The sequence below is a fragment of the Ambystoma mexicanum genome, chromosome 1p, assembly GCF_040938575.1.
Source record: "Ambystoma mexicanum isolate Mex_15411 chromosome 1p, UKY_AmexF1_1, whole genome shotgun sequence".
Lineage (NCBI taxonomy): Eukaryota > Metazoa > Chordata > Amphibia > Caudata > Ambystomatidae > Ambystoma > Ambystoma mexicanum.
Genome location: NC_090921.1, coordinates 1,328,323,660 through 1,328,345,737, shown reverse-complemented (window position 1 = coordinate 1,328,345,737; position 22,078 = coordinate 1,328,323,660). Strand labels below are relative to the sequence as shown.

The 22,078-nt window shown below is 47.2% G+C and overlaps 1 protein-coding gene across 1 annotated transcript in view; it reads left to right on the top strand.

Moving 5' to 3' along the window:
- The first annotated feature begins 1,147 nt into the window (after positions 1-1,147).
- LOC138453691 (zinc finger protein 271-like) overlaps positions 1,148-22,078 on the top strand; it is a 70,570-nt gene continuing 49,639 nt past the window's right edge. Inside the window, exon 1 of the mRNA XM_069606763.1 lies at positions 1,148-1,263. The gene's annotated coding sequence lies outside the window, so the exon portion shown is untranslated. The remainder of the gene's footprint in view (positions 1,264-22,078) is intronic.

Here is a 22,078-nt window from a genome sequence, read left to right as displayed (position 1 = left end):
GCTGTGGGAAAAATGGGATCGGCCTGGGGCTTAATGTCCAACTGGGTGAGCTCATTGCTGCTTTAACAGTGAATGCCGCCTTACAGGGATCAGGGGGAAGAAAGATGGTGGCTAATCCGACTTGCTGCTGGCAGCCAAATTTGGCAAAAAACATCTGCCCAGAAATTTCCAAGGCATGCATGGCACAGCCACAAATCACTTCTGTTTGGGGGCGGGGTTGAGCCGGGATGGGGATGATACCAGCCAAAAACACTCACACAAAGATCCGCTGTTGCTGCAACCAAAATCTAAATAGGAAAAACAAACCCACAGGCACCTAAATATACCTGGCGCTCCAAAGCTCTCACGAGAGGTGCAAGCGCCTCATAAACACACAAACACCTGCCAGTGCCCGGCATGGAGTGCAGCTTCCTCTGTGATTCTCTTCCTAAACACGTATAGACGTCCTATGTGAAACGTCAGAACGATTTAACAGAAATATGTGAAATAAGTAATGATGCCATAAAGGCATTTTGGAAAGTATCAGCACATTTTTAAACAAACAAACAATGCGATCGGGTTTCATAGGCACTCAAATGATAACGGAAGCAATATAAGGCCTCCCTTTAGCCTTGTCTGCCACAGATTACAAAGGGGGAAATGCAGGAGATAAAATAACTGAACTGTTATGCTGGAAATTCGTACCCAAGTGCGTCGGCCTGCATAAAAACACATATCCCATCTGCTGCACATACATATCCCCATCTGCTGCACAAAAATCCTCCAGAACCCCTCCCCTGTCCAGCGGGGAGGATAACTAGATTTGCTGTACGGTTCACTGGTACAGTGGAAGTCCCATTGGGAAGGGAGGAAAGCGCTGTGCCCAGCCCCACAACACAAAACACATCTCATCCAGGCAAAAGGCCCATCTGCATGAGAAAACCCTAAACAGAACTGAATCCGCCTGTACTTTAAATAAATCTCACCACTGATGCACATTACAAACCCCCAAAATACAAAGAAATACCCCTTCCCCAATATTGCAACGGATGAATCTCTCCCGCTCCGTCGAGCTCGTCGTCGAACGCCTTGCCTTCGCGCTCGTGCCTTCCCAGTTCCCGCTCGTGCAAAAAAGATGACGAGGTGAACGTTGAAACCCACGTGATGCAGCGCGGCCCACGTGTGATGCAGTGGAGGCGGAGCTTTGCTATGGTCCGTTTCTCGGGTCGGAACCGGACACTACGCTTTATGAAACGCTCATAGCCTGATTCCAGGCAGCCTCAGGTGAGTGCACGCGATGCAGCTCTTGTAGTGAATGTTATATGCTTATTCATCTGGTTTTGATATAGGACAGCCTGTTGTTGGTATCGTAGACACGGTAGCTGCTCCGAAGCTCAATTACGGTACGGTTCAGGAAGGCTCGCAGACGCAGTAACTGTTGTGCAGCAGTAGGTGGCGTCACCAGGAATCAAAGTTAGGAGGGGCACAGAGGGGGCACAAAGACAAAAGTGGGTCCGGCACAGACAAAGGAGGAGGGGAGAGAGGGGGGGGGGGGGTGCCTATTAAATGAAATGTGGACTCCAGGCCCGTTTCTTGGCCCGGGAGAAGCTGGCGACTGCGGGGGGTGGGTGTGATGCAATTGCCCGCCCTGGCGTGGGCTCCAGTCACATGGCTCTCAACCATTTGTATCGCAAAGGCGGGTGAAAACACCCGATTTTATTTTTGGCGGGTGAGAGGCCCATTGAAATGAATGGGCGGGCTGGAGGCTTGGCGGGTGAATCGGCTGTTTACAAGGCGGGTGACACCCGCCAAAAGCGTGTGAGTTGAGAGCTATGTAGTCAAGGGGCGGGCGCAATTCCTCTGGGGCGACCCAGGCGAGTAGCAGCAGCAGGTGCTAGCGCTGCCTCTTACAACCTTACATACTACGGGCCGGGGGCCATGTTTGAATTTTTTCGCGCGATACAAACCTGTGTGCCCTATTGTCCGAACCCAATGGTAGCTATGGAGCAAAAAATCGAAGCTCCTGTCTTCTGCATCTGTGCATTTCAGAGCTTAGTGCTCGCTGGTGGGACTTATATTTTTAGTGTGAAGTGGCCAGGATCACACAGGAGCAGGGATGTGCCTGGGACGTGGAGCAGCCAGGATCACACACGGTCGGAGCAGGGATGTGCCTGGGATGGGACGTGGAGCGGCCAGGAGCGCACACGTAGCATGGATGTCGGTGTGCGCATCTAAAAAAAATCGCTGGGTAGGGTGTGCCTGGCAGCGGTCGTCCTTCATCCTGCACAAGCTTTCTATCAGGGCCCCTCAGTGTAAGCAGCCCGATTAACCATGCAGGAAACAAGATGCCCGGCGCAGTTACAGCCGGGTGACCACTGAGCCCAGCGGTCTGTTGCCCAAGAAGGCGGCTCTCTGGAATACGTTATAAAATCCTCCAGCAGTCCATTAAATAAATATGCCTCCATATGTCCTTTAATCCAATGCTAATCTTTGCTTCTGAATGGTTAGAGAAAGTTAGTCAACAAATGAAAACAGCTTCCTCGTGAAATCTCCTGCTAATACTATGTGCTGGCTTTGCAAGTTAATTATCAAAAGTTGCTTGGCGTTTGCCAGTAACCAAGTACGATGCTAGGGACATGGGCTTTATGTACGGATCCAAGAAGCCCACATTACATCCGGGTGGGCGGCTCGAACATAATTCCATACCATTCTTCTAAATGAAGCTCAAATCCCGCCCCAATCTCCCTCCCACCCCAGACTCTCTCAACTTACTTGATCTCACAACCCCGCCACCAACCCTGGATCCCCATTGGTTTGGAAATGGATGCGGTGCTCTGGCTGGAACTGGGAGCCATTTTCATGACAACATGCTTCCGGGAGAAGCAGACTCGCGTCTCCAAAGGGACTGGAGTTAGAGGCTTTGTGGGGCAGGGTGGGGGTGAGGTGAGGCAGACGAGCTCAAACCTCTCACAGACAGACCACAGGGAAGATACCCCACAGACCACCAACCTACTAGCTGTTCTTTTCAGACTATCGCACCTTGTCTTAAAATAAGTCCATATGCAGTAAGGAACTGTAACAACAATTCTGATAGCGGGGCACAGCCGAGTTGACCAAGGCGCTTCTAAATGCTTACCCCACCAATCCATCTTGCACAGTGTCTGTGTGTGATAATTTTTAATCGAAAGATCTTGATGACCAACTCGCTTTGTGATCTTGGGCACATTTCCCTTGTCCTCTCCATCAACCCGTGTCTTGCAGGGGAACGGCTCACCAGGGAGCAGAGACAACTGCCCCTGAGCTCACCAGTCAAAATCCTTTTTTCCAATAAAGGAATGCATTTTCCGAATGCAGTCTCGGAGATGCTCTGGAGACGTGCACCCTCTGCCCACCCTCTCCAGCATTGTGTTGACAGCACCTTTAAATTGGGGGCAGTTTATGTGTCAGCACAATTTAACAAGCCATTATTTTTACACCACAGTGATAAGAACTAAACATTGGTAATTTTTATTCTGAAGGCCATGCCTGAGAAAGTTAGCTGTCATTTTATTGTCTAAGTTGTATAGTGGCTGCTATGGGACACGGACTAAATACATACACTCAGCATCAAAGGACTTTTCATTTTCTTAACACGCCAACTACTACCAGATGGCTTGAGGAGGTGACTTGGCAGTTGGCATCTTGATTTGGAAAGCAGGGTTCATTGTGTCACCCTGCAGACAGTAGGCCATGGCAGATCAATGCAGTGGTGTGTGCAGCAATGATTTCTGCACTGCACAAGCCACACCCTGTTTGTTAATGTGTCTATGTGCTGCTCCTCTATGTAACGGCACATATGACTGTTTTTCTCTGTGTCCCGTGTCCATAAACTAGCACACTGGAATTGTTTGTGTATATGCAGCTCTAACAAATGTCCAATACTGTTCCCACACTTAAACACATACCGCAATCAAAATAAGTGCCTCAAATTGTATACCCACTAGGCCAAACGCCCTTTCTGCACTGTCGCTCCATGATTTTCACTAGCTGCAGGCCAGCACTAATAAGAGGTGCTAATGCCAGCTATGTTAAATCGTGTGCCTGCTCCCTTTTTTCTTTTGTTTTGTTTGTTTGTTGCAGAAATAACCCCTGAGACCGGCACAATGGTGAGGAGGTAGTGGCTGAGGAACTGTGAGCCCTATACCGCGTACCAGAAGCCGGTTTTGTTTAAAACGCTTCATCTGCTTATGATTGTCTGGCTAACCTTTGTAAGAAGTACAATACTTTCTGTACAATTTTTCCCTCTTTATTGGGTGTCTTAGAATATCCGTTCCGCTCTATAGCTATAATTCCCTAAAGATGTTTCTGTATTGTGGGCTGGACATGCTCAGACCGAGAGCCAGGCCCTCATCTAAAATTTTCCAGAAGCAAAAGAGCCCATCTACCCCATCTGAGTGGCTGATGTTGCAGCCCATTTATCCTCACATCCAAAAACATATGTCTGAATGAGTATGTATGGTTACAAACATTGTAATGTTAATGTGAGTGTTGTGAACAGTGAGGTGAGCACCAGCCTTGTCTGTTATCTATTTACTGATTCACACATACAACCATTGCATTCAGACTTGTTTATCAAATATAGAGATCTGTGATCATTGTTATATTCCCGAAATGCTCTGCGATTTAATGAAGACAACAGGAACACTAATTGGTGCCATTTGTCCCCTTTCCCTCTCTTGTAGGGGTATTTTGAGAGAGTACAATAGTAGTGTACCAGACTGTCCACTCCACCTTGGAATGATAACCTTCTCTCAGAAAATAATTTGTATGGTTAGTCTAGTGTTACCAAAAAAAATACTGTGTGAAGCTGTGCTCCTGCGTTTGTGGGTTTTGGTGTGAGGGGTGCCAGGTGCGAGCAATGGTGTTTTTTCAGTGGTTTAAGTTCCACTCACCCAGGTTAATAAATGGTGTGCTTGCATGTGGAGTTTCCAATGTGTCACCAGTAACCCACCAACCCTCACAGTCACCCCCATGGGCACCAAGGCTTAGTGGGTGCATTGGGTGGGGGTAACAAGTGTGTGAAAATGTGTTGCACCTATATTCCTAATATTGTTTGCATTGAGGTGTGATGTCTTGGGTTGTTATGGAAAAGGAGGAGTGTTGCATGTTACCGCTCTTGGGAGCATAGTAGGCTGCCAGGACTTAATAAAAGGGACGAGCCAGTTCCGGCTCGTCAGTCGCATCAAGAACTGATTCCTGCGTCCTCATTGTCTGCACTAGGTGGGAGCCGCGCCAGATGCAGAGGGCCTACTGGCGTGGCCCTGCATCCGGGCGGTGCCCTTGCTGGGCAACAACGTCTCACTGTTATTGTTCTGCCGTGTGATCACGGCCATTGTTGCGGCCCCGACCTGGGTGCTCCCAGAGCTGAGTCTGCTGGGTGCCCCCAGCCACAGTGCCTTAGTACGGTGGTCAGGAATCTGCAGGGTGCCCCCTGCGGTCCATCCTCTGCATGCTCGCAGTTGTTGTATGCCGGGTGATCCCGGCACTCGGTGTGGCCTGCCCAGAAGCTAAGGGGTAGGCCGCCATACTACCCACATCACCTCCCCTCCCATCAGAATGCAGGCACAAAACCATTCAGTGACTAATGGCCCATCATTGGCGGTTTCGTGCGCTACATTCTGATTGGAGGGGTGGTTTTAGCTGCAGAGGGAACATAACTGTTTTGATTGTGCTTATGAGTCAAGCAGAGTGCTTATGAAGACTTAGGACAGCCTACGTTCACTATCTATTTCTGCACAACGGTACAATACTGAAATGTCCAATAGAAGGAGGGCCGATTGGGTGTTGTCTGCGTTTATTTTCAGGTATTCCCATATCGATAGAAGTGCTGATGTTCCTCTCGTCGCTCTGAAGCCAACTTGTGATTGGTCGAGTATTTCGTTTGTTTTGATGTGTTTAAACAAAAAAAAACTATTTAGTGCAGCACAAGGCCTACATCCTCAGAAACACCTTTACACAACAGTAGGTTGCCATCAACTTTGAGCACAATTGTAGACATATAATATGACATTATTAAGATTAACATTCATTGTTTTTAACATCAAGTTGCAACACATTCACTGAGTTGATCTCTGCTTGAGCAGGTAGTCACGGAAAGGTTCCCAAATGTCCTTAGGCCTGCTACTTGGTGTCACCAGGGAAACCTAGCCCTCCTCCCTCTCATTAACATAGATCATCTCTCTAATCCACATTTGAATATCTGGGGCAACCTTCGATTTCCAATGATGCAGTATACATTTTTTTGGCAATCAAACAACCCAGATTGAAGAGACAGCGTCTTTTAACCGATACCTTACTAATCACTGAACAAGTATTTGGGAGGTGAAAGCATGTGAAGGACATCTGTAATTTCGTCTAAACAGTTTGCAACCAGCTGCCAGAACTGAGCTACCCGCGGCCAGCTCCAGTGCATGTAAGAATCAGCCATGTCACCGCCACATTTTACACAACCGCCATAAGGCGTGGGAGCGAACCTAGCGATTCTTTTGTGGGTATAATGCAACCATCAGCCTGTGTCTAGTGTTAAGAGATACTTCCTTTGTTAAGCAACACCAGCGGTGCTGAGCATCATTCACCAACCTATTCAAATCTTCCTCCGACTTTTCCTTGGCACTTTGAGCAAGAGTCTGAGCACCTTGACATTTCCTATATAACCTAGATACCAACCGTCAAGGATTTTTGTCGGTAATCACAGTCCCTATTATTTCACATTCGTTGGGCTTGGCCGGGAACGATGGCCAGCACCTTCTGACAGCTGCTGTCATCCTGCAATATTGTAGTGATTTAATTGGATTATTACCCAGTTTTTCTGAGAAGTCTGTGTGTATGACAAAGGAACCATCAGGAAAAAGATCATGCAGTTTCAGTGTTCCCTCGGGTGCCACCCTCTCTGTATGTCCTTGTAGTATGTTTGGGGGGGGGAGCCCCGGGAAATTCCACATTGGGATTGCATCGAAGTAGGGGGAAGATTCCCCAAGCCTCTTGAATATTCTGGCCCAAGCGTTCACAGTTGTGCGCAGGGTTGAATGTGCATGTGCCTACGTGTCAGTCGCACTCGTCAGCAAGGACAATAGTGGTCAAACTCGAAGCGGAACCGTCATACCGATCCAGGGCCGCTTGTATCGGCCGTTCTTGTGGTGAATACGAGTAACCAGCATATTGTGCTTGTGAGACCTCGTAGTATAGTTCGAAGTCTGGGGCCTGCATGACACCCTGTTCAAACGGTCTGGTCATACTCTCCCATCTCATCCGTGGTGGGGTTCCAGCGCCCCATGTAAAGCAGATTTCCAGGGTACGCAGACTATTAAAAAAAACAAAAAAAACACGCTACCAGGCCATACCGGAATATTAGTGAAGTAATGTAGCAATTTGGGCACCACTAACATTTTTAATAAGGAGATGCTGCCATACAAGGAGATTGGATGTCTGGCCCAGAGACTCGGCTTGTCCGCCAACATTTGTAGATGCTTCTCATGATTTTCGGCCAATAGGGAGTGCTGAGTGCGTGAAACTGCTATGCCTAGATATTTAAATTTGTCCGGGACCCGTCTGACTAGAGTCAGATCAGGCGAGGCGGTAGAAATATTGTTTGGCGGAAATAGCTCGGACTTTGATTCGTTGTTACGATATCCTGAGTAGGTGGAGAACCTCTGCACTTCCTCCAGTATCCTGGCCAGATTTAAAGCTGGATTTCCTGTGTACAGCAATTTATCGTCGGCATAAAGAGAGATTATTTGTGGCGGGCCAGCTATATGCAGACCACAGTGAATGTGTTTGAGCTGCATTATACACGCAAGAGGCTGTACAGTGAGTGCAAATAGTAAAGGGGGCGGCAGACAGCCCTGCATCGCGCCGCACCCCAACAGAAATTCGGGAGAGAGTGTGACCCCCAGTGTGGACCCTGGCAGTCGGGGAAGCATATAGTAAGTGGACACGTTCAATGAAAAAAATCCCTCAATCCCATCCGACGCAGCAGAGAGAACAGAAACTGCCAGGAGACTGAATCCAAAGCGTTCTCGGCATCCAATGAGGCAGCAACTGCTTGTGCTTGCGGGATAAGTTGTGATATAATACTGAATAGTCTTCCGAGTGATCCAGATGAACCAGCTTCAACATGTATGGGAATGTCCATGAGGACAGCAATTTAGCATACACTTTTGTGTCAGAATTGATCAGGGATAACGGCCTGTATGATCCCATGTCAGCAGCGGGTCTGTTCGGCTTCAGCAGCACTGTAATCACTGCTTCAGAAGGGGATGGGGGAAGTCGAGCAAGCCGGAGCGATTCCTCCGACACAAGTAGCAGGTTAGGGTGATACTCAGCTCCTTTAAATAATTTGATGCCCATACCGTTCGGGCCAGGCCCCTTGCCCGACGGAAGTGACATAATGGCATCAGTAATCTCCTCTGGGGTCATTGGCTGATTGTCAGCCGCGCCTCTAATGGCAATACTGAAAGGGCAATACTGAAAGTGGTATCTCGTCTAAATAGTTCTGTAGCCGAACAGCCATCGGATCTAGAACAGAGAGATTCATAGAACCTATGGAATTCACATTAATTGCCTTTGGGGTAGTAAGAGTGAGTCCAGCGGATCCCTTTATCCCCGTAATATGCTACACACCTTTCTCAGATCTAACCGCATTAGCAAGAAGTCTGCCTGGTATCAGCATCCTCGAATGGGATAACACAACAAATGGACCTCCCCATCCGCCAATTCCCTGAACTTCAAGAGATTACCCTTAATACAACCCAACAGGATCTTGTTTGTTGCCATATTCGTCTAGCTTCTTGAAGTCTGTTTCTACCCTTCCCAGCTTCCGTCTGGTGTCCTTGGAGCACCCGAAGAAATAGGTCATCTCCTGACCCACACCTTGAAGGCCTCCCAGACCGTGCTTTGATGCTGTACCGTTCCGTCATTTCTTTAGAAAAACTCTACCACTCCACTATGAAGCGTCTCCAGAAAGACCAGGTCCGACAGGCATGCCAGGTGCATGCACCATGGGGGACGGGGAGTGGTATGTCCATCCCACATCAACGTCATAGTGATAGGGGAGTGGTCAGAAATTGTGCAAGGGAGAATCTTGCTATCTTTTACGTGTGTCATCAGTGCGGCAGGTATCGGCCAATAATCAATTCTTGAATGGGCAGCATGGACCGATGCATAGTATCTGTGCTCTATATGTCAGGGTTGCGGCCTCTCCATACGTCTATAAGATCAAGGTGGTGCATGCTGTTCAAAACTGTGCTGCCTGCATTGGTTAATTCTCGTTGAGTGGATCTGGATCTGACAACCACCCAGTCTAATATCAGATTGAAGTCCCCTCTCCAAATAATACGTGTGTGGATACCCCCTAATATGACGTCCAGGACCTGTCCATAGAACTCGGGGTCATCCATCAACATTTGGGCCATATGTGTTCACGAAGGTTGTGGTGATACCTGCCAATTCACCCCATAAAATAACATCTGCCTACTGGGTCTATGCAGCGTTTAGTTTCTTGAAAAGGGATAGAGCAGTGTATCAACGTCATGACCCCACAGGATTGCAATGAATAATTAGTGTAGCCTCGCTGAGGCCTCCAGGCCGCAATAAACCCTTGATTAAGTACCCCCAGGGCGTGCGTCTCTTGTAGTATCACCACCCTTGGGGCTTGGCGGTTCATGTACGCCACCACCTTTCGTGACTTAATAGGGTGATTGAGCCCTCGTATATTCCATGACATGAATGCAATGTTATCTGTTATGTCTTAATTGTGACAACTTGGGGCCCAAGTATAGATGGACGAAACCTAGGACAAGATTGTAATGTGTGGTCGAGGAGCAGTCTGCACTGTTTTCCAGCACTATATTTAACAACATCAAAACAAAACTTGTGAAACCCGTAATTCTATGCCTTACTTGTGTCATCCGCCCCAATCTTGACACTTTCCCTTCCACCCACCCTCTTCATCACCCCCAACTCGAAAATGGAACCTATAAAACAATAGAACACACTTGGATATCCCCTTGGGAACACCATGAGCAGTGAACAGTACTTTTCAGATGGCTGCCCTACAGCAGTCCGCCCCAGTTCCTAAATGTGGATATCTGAGGATTCATACCGCAGAGCCCTTTTTTTCTCTGGCCATGCACAGAATTAGGTTCCTGTCTTGGTAGTTTAGGAACTTAGCAAGGGTGGTACGGGGAGGAGCCCATGGCCTGGGGACAGGAGCCAGAACGAATGTGGTGTGCCCTCTCCACTAGGAAGTGTTGTGAGAATTCAGATGGATCGAACATTGTTCTTAACATATTCACAATGAACTGTTCCATCAGTCCTTTACAGGCCGCTTCCGAAATCCCAATGATACGGATGTTATTTTGTCGGGAACGTGATTCCAGGTCGTCGCATTTATTGCGGATCTTGCTGATCTCCTGCTGCAAGTGCTCTATCACTGTCGTGTTTAGCAGCTTTATCTTCTGTCTCGCTAATCCTCTCGCTAATCACTAATCCTGGCCATGCACAGAATTAGGTTCCTGTCTTGGTAGTTTAGGAACTTAGCAAGGGTGGTACGGGGAGGAGCCCATGGCCTGGGGACAGGAGCCAGAACGAATGTGGTGTGCCCTCTCCACTAGGAAGTGTTGTGAGAATTCAGATGGATCGAACATTGTTCTTAACATATTCACAATGAACTGTTCCATCAGTCCTTTACAGGCCGCTTCCGAAATCCCAATGATACGGATGTTATTTTGTCGGGAACGTGATTCCAGGTCGTCGCATTTATTGCGGATCTTGCTGATCTCCTGCTGCAAGTGCTCTATCACTGTCGTGTTTAGCAGCTTTATCTTCTGTCTCGCTAATCCTCGTCTCTGCCATCGTGATGCGGGCACCCTCCTTCTCCAGTGTAGACTTCAAAGGTCCTATGGTCGAAACAATGTCATCCAGTTTCATGTTCACTGCCACAAAGCCATTCTGCTTCACTGCAAGAAGGTGATCATTTCTGGTGTTGGCAGAAGTCGAAGGCTGTTATCGGCTGGCGGCTCTGTAGGTCCCGTGGTTTTAGCGGGGCTGTTAGTATAAGAGTCCATTGGTCCTTGTTTCTTGGCTCCAGAGCGCTTTGTCATACTGCCTCCCCACAGAATACCTGCGGGGTGCTCTATTTCAAAAGAAAAAAACAGGGCTCCAGTTATCCTACTGTAGGATCCTAGCTCGGAGGGACACCGCACCATTTAGCGACCAGTAGCAGATCCACCTAACTGCGTTTTTGACACCACAGTAGCGGAAAAGAGGTCAGATGGGCTCAGTCCACAAGTCGCACCTGCCAGAGGCAGATGTTTCTCTAGGCTCAATAAGATAAAGTGCCTATCGGCCAGGCAAGCGTCCAGAATCTCAGGGTGTTTCCTCAATCTTCATCTAGACTCCAGCACAGGCTCCCCAATATGTGCCCCCTGCACACCAGGCCCTGCTCCCCAGCCCTTTCAGCTAGGACACCAGCTCGTCGCAGTAAGGATCAGCGCAAGGGCCAGTCCCGCAGTCACCCCAGAGATTCCACACTCTTATGTTTTAAAGGCTCTGATACCACCTCGGCACTCTCATTAGAAATGTCTGCCTGCCTGATCTCTGCCAACTCCAGAGGGTTATGCAAGGGTTAAGGTGTTATGTCACTTAGCCCAACTTTTGAAGATGGTGTGGCTTTTTGTAAAAGGTCTTTGTTGCACTCCAATGCCTGCACAATTTACAACTGCCCAGGAGGTGAACTAGTAACACCCTATGCCCAGTGTTATATGTGTGCAAGATTCAGGGGTGCGATGAAAAGGACAGTGGCTCACCAGGGCTCACCTCCACTCCGTGGCCCCCGCCGCACAGTGCGGCAAGACAGCAGGTCTCCGCTGCTGGGGGGAGGCAGGGCCACCACCTCACCCCAGGTCTCAACCTCGAGACAGTGGGTGCGCACCCCCAATGTCCAGGTAACAATGCAGCAGGAGCGATGATTCAGCGGCAGCCTCAAGCTGTTCTGTATATGGCCTCACAGTGTCCAGTAGAGCATAGGTGGCGGCATGTGCATTCGCAAGAGGTAGGCATCACTGAGTCTAGCCGACAAGTATCTCACTGTGTGAAGTAGGGTATGTTGCAAGTCCAGCTGCCGAGTATCACACCGTTTGAAGTAGGGTTCATAATAGGATTCAATGCCCAAATCGTCGCTGATTGTAAAGGTGCCACCGCATCTCTCAGGCCAGCACCCAGAGTCCAATGCCCAAGCGCAATGCATACTAATTACCTGTGGTTGTGCAGCAGACTGCAGCGGGCAGCAATATATATCTGAGGCACGGTCTGCCCAATTAAACGCACCTCCGACTCTCCAGCTGCCTTGCCAGAGTGTGATCAGGCGAGTCTGCGTGCCCCAACCTCATCCACTCCCGACACCTCTGCCGTATACCCGGACACATCCGGGAGCCCAGGCAACTCAGAGGTTTGATTCTGGGTCGCTAGTAGCTTCTCAACAGGGGTGCAGCACCAGCCGAGCCCTCAGTGGCACTCTGCTCCTTGGCCATGCGCCTCCCAGCAACATCATGGCTGGTAACTCTGGGCTGGCGGCAACGCGGTCTGCGCTCCTCCTCTCTCTCGTCAGGGAGCCCGCAGCCACATCCACAGGCGTTCACCATATGTCACCGATTTTCCGTTGCAGGGTGCTCGCTGAGGGGCAGGTTCCAGGTACTTCCCTCAACTCGGTCTGCCAAGCCGCTTCAGTCAGGATGCACGTAGAAGCCGTTGGGCCTCCAGTGCTACGCAGCACTCGTCATCGGCACAGTATCAGCTGCTCCTCGCACCCTGCTCACACCATTGATTGATGCCAATTTAACTCCCGCCCCCCCCCAGTGCTCTGACCTTGTCCCCAGCCACAGCATAGCAGTTTGTTCAAACGTTGGGCACAGCAGGAGGTATTAAAACCTAGGATATCTTGGGGCCGGAGTACCATCTTGCTTGGCTACTCGACAGCGCCCCCTTGTTTCGATGTGTTTAAGATGGATTTTGTAGACGTGGTTCTCCTGGATCTTCGGTGGGTAGGGCAGGTTGGCCATCAGTTTGTAGTTAGTTGCTCAGGTCTTCTGTGCTTTCTGACCTTTTTTTTTAATGAGTAGTTTGATGTTTTCTGATTTGAAGGAGGATGGTACTATTCCTATTTTGAGTGATAGATTCATTAGGTCGCGGAAGCATGTTGCTGGTCGCTGGGGTTCTGTGGTTATGGCTAGGTTGTTAGTCTCCTGTATTGTCTATTTTTGCTCTCCGGTGGTTGGTGATTTTTGTCACAAAGTGTTTGTGTATAGGAGATGGAATTTTTTGAGTTTTTTTTTTTTTCTCTGATGATTTTGAAAAGTTCTTTCTGTGAATTGTTTGCCGATTTTATTCTGGCAGCGTAGTTTTTTTTAAAATTTATTTTTGTTCTTTTTTTGCTTTGAGGGCTGGTGCTTTGTACAGTTTGAGTTGTCTTTGGTATTTTATTTTGTCTTGTCTGGTGTATTGTTCTCCATTTTGTTTCCATTTTGCGGTAGTTTTTTCTGTTCTTCTGTGAACCATTTTGCTGCCAGTGTTTTTGGTGTTGCTTTGAATGTTTTTACTGGTGCTAATGGTCAAAGGCCTTGGTGATCCAATTGTTGAGTGTGTCTTCTGTTGTATCTAGGTTTGTATCGGTGGGATCTCTTTCGCATAGGTTGTTGTGGTGGGTTGATAGCATGGCGGCCTCGTCCACTAGTTTTGTTGCAAAGTTGGAGTAAGAAGATGGTCTGTAGATAAGGAGGAATACTATGTTGGATTGGTCGTTCTAGCTTGATTAGGAGGGATTCATAGTCTTCCGCGTTGGTTGTGATGATTCGAGATGCTCGGGCGTGTGTTTTTTGTGTATAATTACGATTCCGCCTCCTCTTTGGTTTTCTCTGTTGGCGTGTATTAATTTATAATTGTTGAGTATTGCTTAGTTCGCGATGGCTTTATAGTTGTCTGACAGCCAGGTTTCTGTAAGGAAGAGCACGTCTGTACCTCCTTCGCTTAGTAGGTCATTAATTTCTGTTGAGTGTTTTGCCATGGATCTAACATTGAGGAGGCTGCCGTGTAGTTTGCTTGATCTCCCTTTCGTGTTGTTGGTATTGTTCTGACCGGTGTGTTGTTGGTTGGCTTTCCGTTCCAGGTGGGTTTTTCCCGGTTGAGGCTTTTGGGTGGGGTGGTTCTTTGTTGGTCAGTCGTTTTGTCGAGTAGACCGATATGGTTTATGGTGGGGGTTGGTTCGTTCCAGGCGGTAAATAGGGTAGCTACCCCTCTGTTGTTCCAGTCTTGATGATATAGGGGGTGTCGAGTGTGCTGGATTTCAATTTGTTCCTTGTTCTGGTTGGAGTATTGTCCATGGTGGAGACTGGGTTGGGATGGTTTATTAGCTGTGTTCCGTTTGGTGTCCTGATTGGGTCTGTATTCGTGACACTTGTTGGCTGTCAGTTCGTTGTTGCTGTGCTGTTTTTGTTTACCACGTTGTCGTATGTGGACAGGTAGCGAGCATTGCAGTCTGTCTTTGCTGTTATGTCTCCTTGGGCCATTTCAGATGTTTGAGTTTTTGGGGGTTGTGGGATCATGCTGGTCGGTTTCCGAGTTGTTTGAGACTACTTATTATTTCTGTTGTCTTTACTGGCTTCTTTGTCTTTCTTGTGGCGAGGCATGATGTGTGGGTTATGTTCCTTAGTGGGCGTCCTCTTTCGATTGGTGTTTTTCTTTGTTTTGTGTTTAGTCTTTGCAGTTTGTGGTTTGTTGTTCCTTGTATTTTGTAGTTTTTGGGTAGGTGAGACTTCAGTTGCTGGGACGTTGTGGTTCCATTTGTTTATTGCTTCTTTATTTTTTGGATCCTAAGTGATTTTCTTTATTTTTTTTATCCTGGAGGTACTTTTGGTTATGGTGGTTATGTATTTTGCGCAAAGCCAACATGAATACTGTGTGAAGTACATGTGAATACTGGCATATTTTGGTGCAGTCATGTTAGTAAGAATTCTCATTTCTGTGCTAATTCCCTTCAATCCTAGAGACCCCCAGCTCTTTTGCTGAACTGTTTAACCCTGGAGTGGGTGAGACCTTTTTCCCACTATGTGTTTTGGATTATGTGTTATCACTGTTTTGGGAGTCTGACAAACTCCATAGGCATCTACTTTTTGTATGGTGACACGTAGCACCTTCATTGCAGTGTCACTGAGAAATCATTTAGTTTAAAATACCTTTCCTTGTGTGAACTACTGATCCCAAGAATAGCAAAGTGAAATTGACTTTGCTTACCTTTTTCTCTTTGAGTGCTGGGGGGGTTACCTAGTAGTCCCTTATACTAGATTCTCATATAACAACACATTTAAAGTGACTCTCCCTACTTTAAATAAATGGCTGGCAGTGGTTTCATTTTTCCTACCATTGTGCTTTTCTACCATGGCTAAAGCCTCAGCTGCAGTATAGCACCCATGGGTGACTATTTTATCAAAATGGCCCATGTCGTCTTTTTTTCGCCATGTTCTGTTTGTGAGGTCTTTCTTGGGTTTTACTCTGTGCGTCGAAACAGATTGAAGCCCTTTGTTTGTCTTGACTTTGGCGGGCTTCAGCCCTGAAGCCCTTCTCTGGCTCTAGTGTGTCTGGAAGGACAGGATGTGAGGGAGGTCCCGAAACCCCCTGTGCTTTGTCTCTAGGAATGCCTGAATGCAACCAGTCCTGATTGGCTGGCTGTCCGTTTAGGAGAGCCACCCTACTGAGTGGTTGAAAGCCTAGGCTGTGCATGAATGGGAGAAACCTGCTTAAAAGGCGAGGGTTTTGGGACTAGAGGCAGAGTTGACCACTGAGAGAAACACCTGACGAAAAAAACGTTGTTTCTTCGGCTAAATCTTAATTTCCTATGTATCACGGAAACCTGGACCCCCGCCCCCCCTCTTTTAACTTTTACTGTACCTGCTTCTCTCACTTCCTCCTTTACTAATGTCTCTCGCTCCTTTGGCTGTGGAGGCGGCCTTGGTCTTCTCTACCACCCCAAATGTCTGTCTCCCCCCCCCCCCTGTCCCACTCCTCTCCCTGTCTTCCCCTCTTTTGAATACTTGTACAAAACCTTAACTTACCCCCACGCTATTTCCTTTCTAATTATTTACCTCACCTGTCCCTCTCACCTCCTTCTATGACTTTGCCCAACTCCTCTCCCTCATCTCCCCGACCCTCCTTCTATGACTTTGACCACCTCCTCTCCCTCATCTCCCCGACCCCTACTCCCCTAACAGTACTTTGCGACTTTAATCTCCATCTTTCCACCTCCCACCAATCCCCCCCCCCCTCACCCCCCTGGCTCCAACCATGATCTTATCTTCATCTCCTCCTTCGCCCCTTCCTCGGTCTCTACTCTTCCCAGCTATCTCTCCAACCACGTTCTACTCTCCTTCTCCCTCATCCCCTCTGTCTCTCCCCCACCTGCCCCCTCATCTTCCATCTCTTTGTACAGACGAGACCTCTGTAATTTTAACCCCTCTCACTTCTACGAAACCTGCTCCCCCTCTCTCACTTTTCTTCTCTCTCTGCGAATGATGCTCTATCTACTCTATCCTCTTCTTTCTGCTCCAGTCTCGGCCAACTTTACCCTCTTTCCCCCTTCCGCCCGTGCCGTAAGCCCGCCCAACCCTGGCATTCCTCTCGCCTTCTGTCAATGCGCCGTTTTCTAACTATATGAAATGCTTAAATGAAAGAACACGTTGATTTTTAATTATGTATTCATGGACCATGCTTCCAGGTAGCACGGCTGGGCTAGGACTAAGTAACCGAGAAGAGTCTATGACCAGAAAATGCAAATGTACCCTCACTGAGAGGGGAGTGTTTGCCTCACCCTTTCAAATGTTTTGTTTGGGCCAGCCCGTTTTTGCCTTCTGGTTCTAGCAGTGCATTCAGACAGTTATTACAGCACAGCAGTTCACACCCTGCTGATAGCTAAAGTGCTACTGAATGCAAGTATTTTAGATACTAATCCATCACATAGGTTTTCAGCAAGTGAATTGAACATTGAAGAATAGACCTACATTATCCTCTAGGTGATCTGTTTAAATATTCTGCCAGCTGAATATTCACAGTAAATGCTAAGATAAATGCTTTTCTCTGCAGTTTTAGCACTCCACCCATCAAGCTACCTGCTTTCTTTAATTTTGCAAAGCATATTTTCTGTAACACCTCCCTTCTTATCTGGTAAATGCAGATGACATGCCTACTACCTATTAACTCTCCTTAATATCTTATCGTAGCTGCTATCTCAGCGACCTTGCGGTCATTGCTCCTATCTAAGCAACTTTCTAGGAGAAGGAAAATGCTGCCCTGTGAATGAAGCCCCTGATCTTTCCCCTATTCCTGTAACATATCTTTGCAAAGAGCAACACATTTCAAGGGCCTAGAAGAAGTATAAAGACTGCCCCAATATCTGATTTCCATCATAACCGATGTTACAAATAAACAGCAGGCCCTGAAATGCATCTGCATTAACGTGATTTCTGCACGGGCTGTAGCTGCAGCCACTCTGTGTTGGGTAATATTTTGTAAAGTCCAACTGGTGTGGGATTTCACAATGCTTATCTCTTGGTATTAGGCAGACCCAACTCTTAATATAGGGGTAATGTGAGCTTTAGAGAAGCACAATGAAATCAGTAAACCCAAGGCACCAAGTAAACACTTAGTTATATAAAATTATTTATATATATATATATACTCTCAAGGTAAACTGAGCATTCTTTAAAAAGCATTAACTAACAGTAACATTCAATGGAATTCATTTAAACAAGAACCAATAATGCAGGCGATTAATTCTTTTCTATGCTAAATATGTTCCAGCACACAGAGTGACATCAATCAAGGTCAGTATTGGCATTAAAGTAGAACACACTTTCAATCGGTTCAATAGGTTTCTCAGAGAGGGATCTAGGCACTCTTTTATCCAGCAATAATAGTGTCAACAATTAAAACTTGTAAGGGAAAAAGCACTGCCAAAGCCAATAGGGTTCAGAAGAGGAGCCTTTAGGAAACAAGGACAGCGAAAGTCAATGGGACAGTTCCAGTTGTGACGCAGCTTTTCTTAGATAATGTTAATGAAGCAGTCAGGAGTTCTTTGGAAAATCCCGGGAGCTCAAGGGGAGCCCACTTGGAGCACACGCTGGAAGGCCTGCACAGGTGATTTGAGGTTAACTCCAAGGGGGTTAAAATAGTACTTCCCAAGCCAGAGAGCACTACAAATGGAAAAAGGTAGTTCTACCCCACCCCCACAGTACATTAGAATTGAAGAAGAGGTTTCAGCTGGACGCCTTCCTGAGGCAGTGATGCAGACCCTTGTTCCTGGTCCTTATTCGTGGTGACAAAAGGGAGATTGTCTGGTAGGATTCTGCAGCAGCACCCTTGAGAGGGACTCTACAGCAATGGATTCCACACGATTGAGTGGCTCTTTGTGGTTTTGGTGCCTTTTTCTCAGCACCAAAGAGAAATGAAAAGCTCTGGTTGGAGTTTCCTCAGTCCTGGACTCGGGTGAGGGGACTCTGGACAAAGAATTCCTGCTTCTGCAGGCCCTTGAAGGTGCCCACAAAGTTTTGGCTGGATTTGTTATCTGGAAGACGATGCACACGATAATGGTCAGTGGTCCCCGGGCTTTGGGATTCTGCAGCCAAGGAAAGTCGCCGCAAGTCAGGGGGGATGAGCTAAAATGAAGCAGGTGTTGAGGCTAGTTGGTCCCACCAGCCCAAGGGAGGAAGTCGTCCTACACGGATCTTCCCCGTCGAACGAAAACTGGATCAACACAGTTGCAAGGCTTCACTAGTGCTTCTGCGGTCCTGGAAGGTGCTGCTGGCGTCTCTGCTCGTCCTCTTAGTTGGATATGATGTTCCAGTGGTCTACTCTGCCTGTAGTCCCGAAAGCCTCGCATTTATGCTAAATACTTTCACAGCCCTACAGCTGTCATCACATGTGGGGGCGGGGGGGGGGGCGTGGTTTCGACCTGGCATGCTTACAAACAAAAGTAAGTGACGTTTCGGGCTCCTTCCTCACTTCCTGCCTTCCAAGACACACTGGAGCCTGGGCAGGCTTCCGGACTGAAGCCTGCCAAAGACAAAACCCACACAGGGCTTAAACCGAGTAAAAGTCCAGAAGGAACTAGCAATCAAGAAATGTCGAAAAAAGACGGCCATTTTGCAAAAATGGTCATCCATGGGTGCTGTACTGCAGCTGACAAGTCAACCTGCTATTACCGTGCACAAAGGGTAGTAAAAGGTAACCACTGCCACCAGCCATTCATGTTAGTGTAGAAAAAAGGTACATGAGAAGTGGGATGAGTTGCAATGTAACCCCCCAGCACTCCACATAGGGTGGTGTGTGCTGGACCCACAAAAGAAAAGGTAAGTAAGATAAAAGAAGCTATCTCGTTCTTGGTACCTGTAGTTCACACAAGAACATGTATTTAAACATTAAGAGAAGTCCAAGGGACTTCAGTGGCACTGCACAGAGGGTGCTGTATTTTACTATGCAAAAAGCAGATGCCTATGGAGTTTACCGGACTCCATTAATCAGTTAAAAATCCTAGTCAGAAAAATGCACATGCAAAAAGAACAACTCGCTCAGGGCGTTAAAAATCAAAAAGATCCCAGATTCTAGCAAAAGAGCTCGAGTGTCTCTAAGGTCAAAATGAATTAGCACAGAAACTGAAAATTCTAACACCCGATTTCTTGTTTTGTCCTTTCCTCTCCTCTTAACACCTTTGGGAGTGGGCTTTATGTCGCCCACCCAGGACCCAGCGTTTCCAGGTGTTGAAGGAAATCAATCGACATAAACACTGACGCATTCCTCAGAGCAGCGATAAAAACAGGCAATCCGTTGATCAAACAAACCCTCCCAGTAGCAGCCAGGTACTGAAATTCGGCTTTGAGTGACATAATAATTTGGCTGAAGCCAAATAGAATTCGAATTTCAGTACACCCCTAGTTGGTATCCCCAGAAAAAAGGATAGGAGGACTTCAAGAAGGAGTCATAGTTTGGAGAAATGGTGTGCGCACCTCCCCAATAAAACGGATAAGTGTTTTGTTAAATATTAACCCTTGAATTCAAAAGGATACAGAATATTAACACACTTTATCAGCTGCTATAGTTGTTATCCCTACAAAAATAGATGGACTCCAAAAAGAAGCGTATAATGCAGACACATGCTCTACTTGCTTCCCCAAATCAAGTCGCATTTGGAAAGAGTTAACCCTCAAAATTAAGGGGATGGCAAATAAAACACCACTGAATAGGATATTATAGTTACTATTCCCACAAAAGTGGTTGGACCGACCCCAGGAAGAACATTCTATTTACCTACTCAATACAAGAACATTTCAAGTGGTACAGCCCTCCAAATCAAGGGAATACCAACAATTACAGGTCCCAATGGGATTTTCAATTTGAAGAATATTGAGGGTTACCACACAGTATGCCATGAGGGCCAGAGGTACTGAAGGGGTGTCCCTAAAAGGGTATGGTGGAGTTGGGGGGGAATACCATGTCTCACCCAATGATGTTGCTCCACCCCCCCGCCCCCCCGAGGGTTGCTTACCCATGTGGCCCTCCCTCAAATAGTCACCCTCGGAGTCGGGATTAGTTAGTGGCTGCCGTACCCTTGTCCCATGAGAAGAGGCTACCTCTGGGAAAGGAGTTAGGACCTCATCAGATTCATCAGTGTCTCCTGAGGTCGGCTTCAGCAAGGGATTAGTTCCTCGTGCCTCTATGGTACCTAGTGTGTTGGGCTTGTACATTGGCCAGAGTCAGTTCCCCGGCGGGACTTTCATCCTCCAATACTTCCCAATGTAAGGCCAAGTGATCTTTTCTGAGGTTTTCTTGATCTTACAAACTCTTGTGGTAGCTGTGGTGGGTCGGAAGAAACAGTCAGACTCATGTTGGACATGCTTAACTGTTTTACTGAAATAATAAGGAAAAGGCTTACCTCTTCCCAATTGCTATGGGAATGCTCGATACCTAACCAAACTAAGGGTGCTCGTCTGTCATTAAAAGCAAAATGTCCTCAGTCCAAAACCTAGCTTTAATGGACCCTAACACTAGAATTAATAACTACAAAAACGGCCAATATATGTATCTTCTGGAATCTTCCCCTTAGCCGTCTCTCTTGAAGCTTTATTTCAGGGTTTCCAGTTTTCAACCAGCCTGACTTTTTCATGTGCTGACAACAAGTTAGTAGGAACTATATATTCTTATTACTACTTTCATGAGTTTATACAGTTCCTAGGATACGTTCGTAGTCCGCTATCCCAGAGTGTGCAAGACCTATCAATGGCCTTCTTGTTATCCTTTTGGGTATAATCTTGAATATTCCTTCCTTTTTATTATTAGTCCTTTGAACTTTAACTTTGACTCTTTTTCTCTGTTGGGGTCTGTTATACATTTCACAATGGTGTGGCACCAGCGATCTTGGGGCCTCTCTATTGGGCTCCCCTTCCTCTCACTTTGTCTCTGGAGCGTATTACTTATACTTAATGTAGAGCAGTATTCAAAGTCTCAGTTTATCCACAATTATATTTGGTGACTTTCTTGTGTTTTACTTTGTAACTTTCTCGCTATTTCTCCATACACGTCTGTTCTTTCTAAATTATTCACAGTCAACATTGGGGGCGATGGTGTGGCAACACCAGTCCTGGGGCCTCCCCACTTGGTTCCCCTTTTCCTCTTTGATTTTGGAAATTAATATTTGAATTGAACTCAGAGTGGTTTTCAAAGTCTTCTACTAATGGTTTCTCCACAATAAGTCTACAGCTCTTGTTGTAGTTCATTTCACTCAATATATGTGGTCCCGGATGCCAACCCCTTCTCCGTTCCACACAGTACCCTTGCTTCTTTGTTGTGCCTTCTCAGGGCTTGGTGTCGACAGTCTATTTGCCTATTCTGCTGGTCTCCTTTCTCTGCATCGCACTGGGTTGCTGTGGCCAGCGTATGGCTGCCGATGGAGGCTTTCGTTCTGCCTGCTTTGTCCGGCCTCAGCGTTGTTCGTCAGGCACCATTCCCATCATGGCTTCTCTTAGGA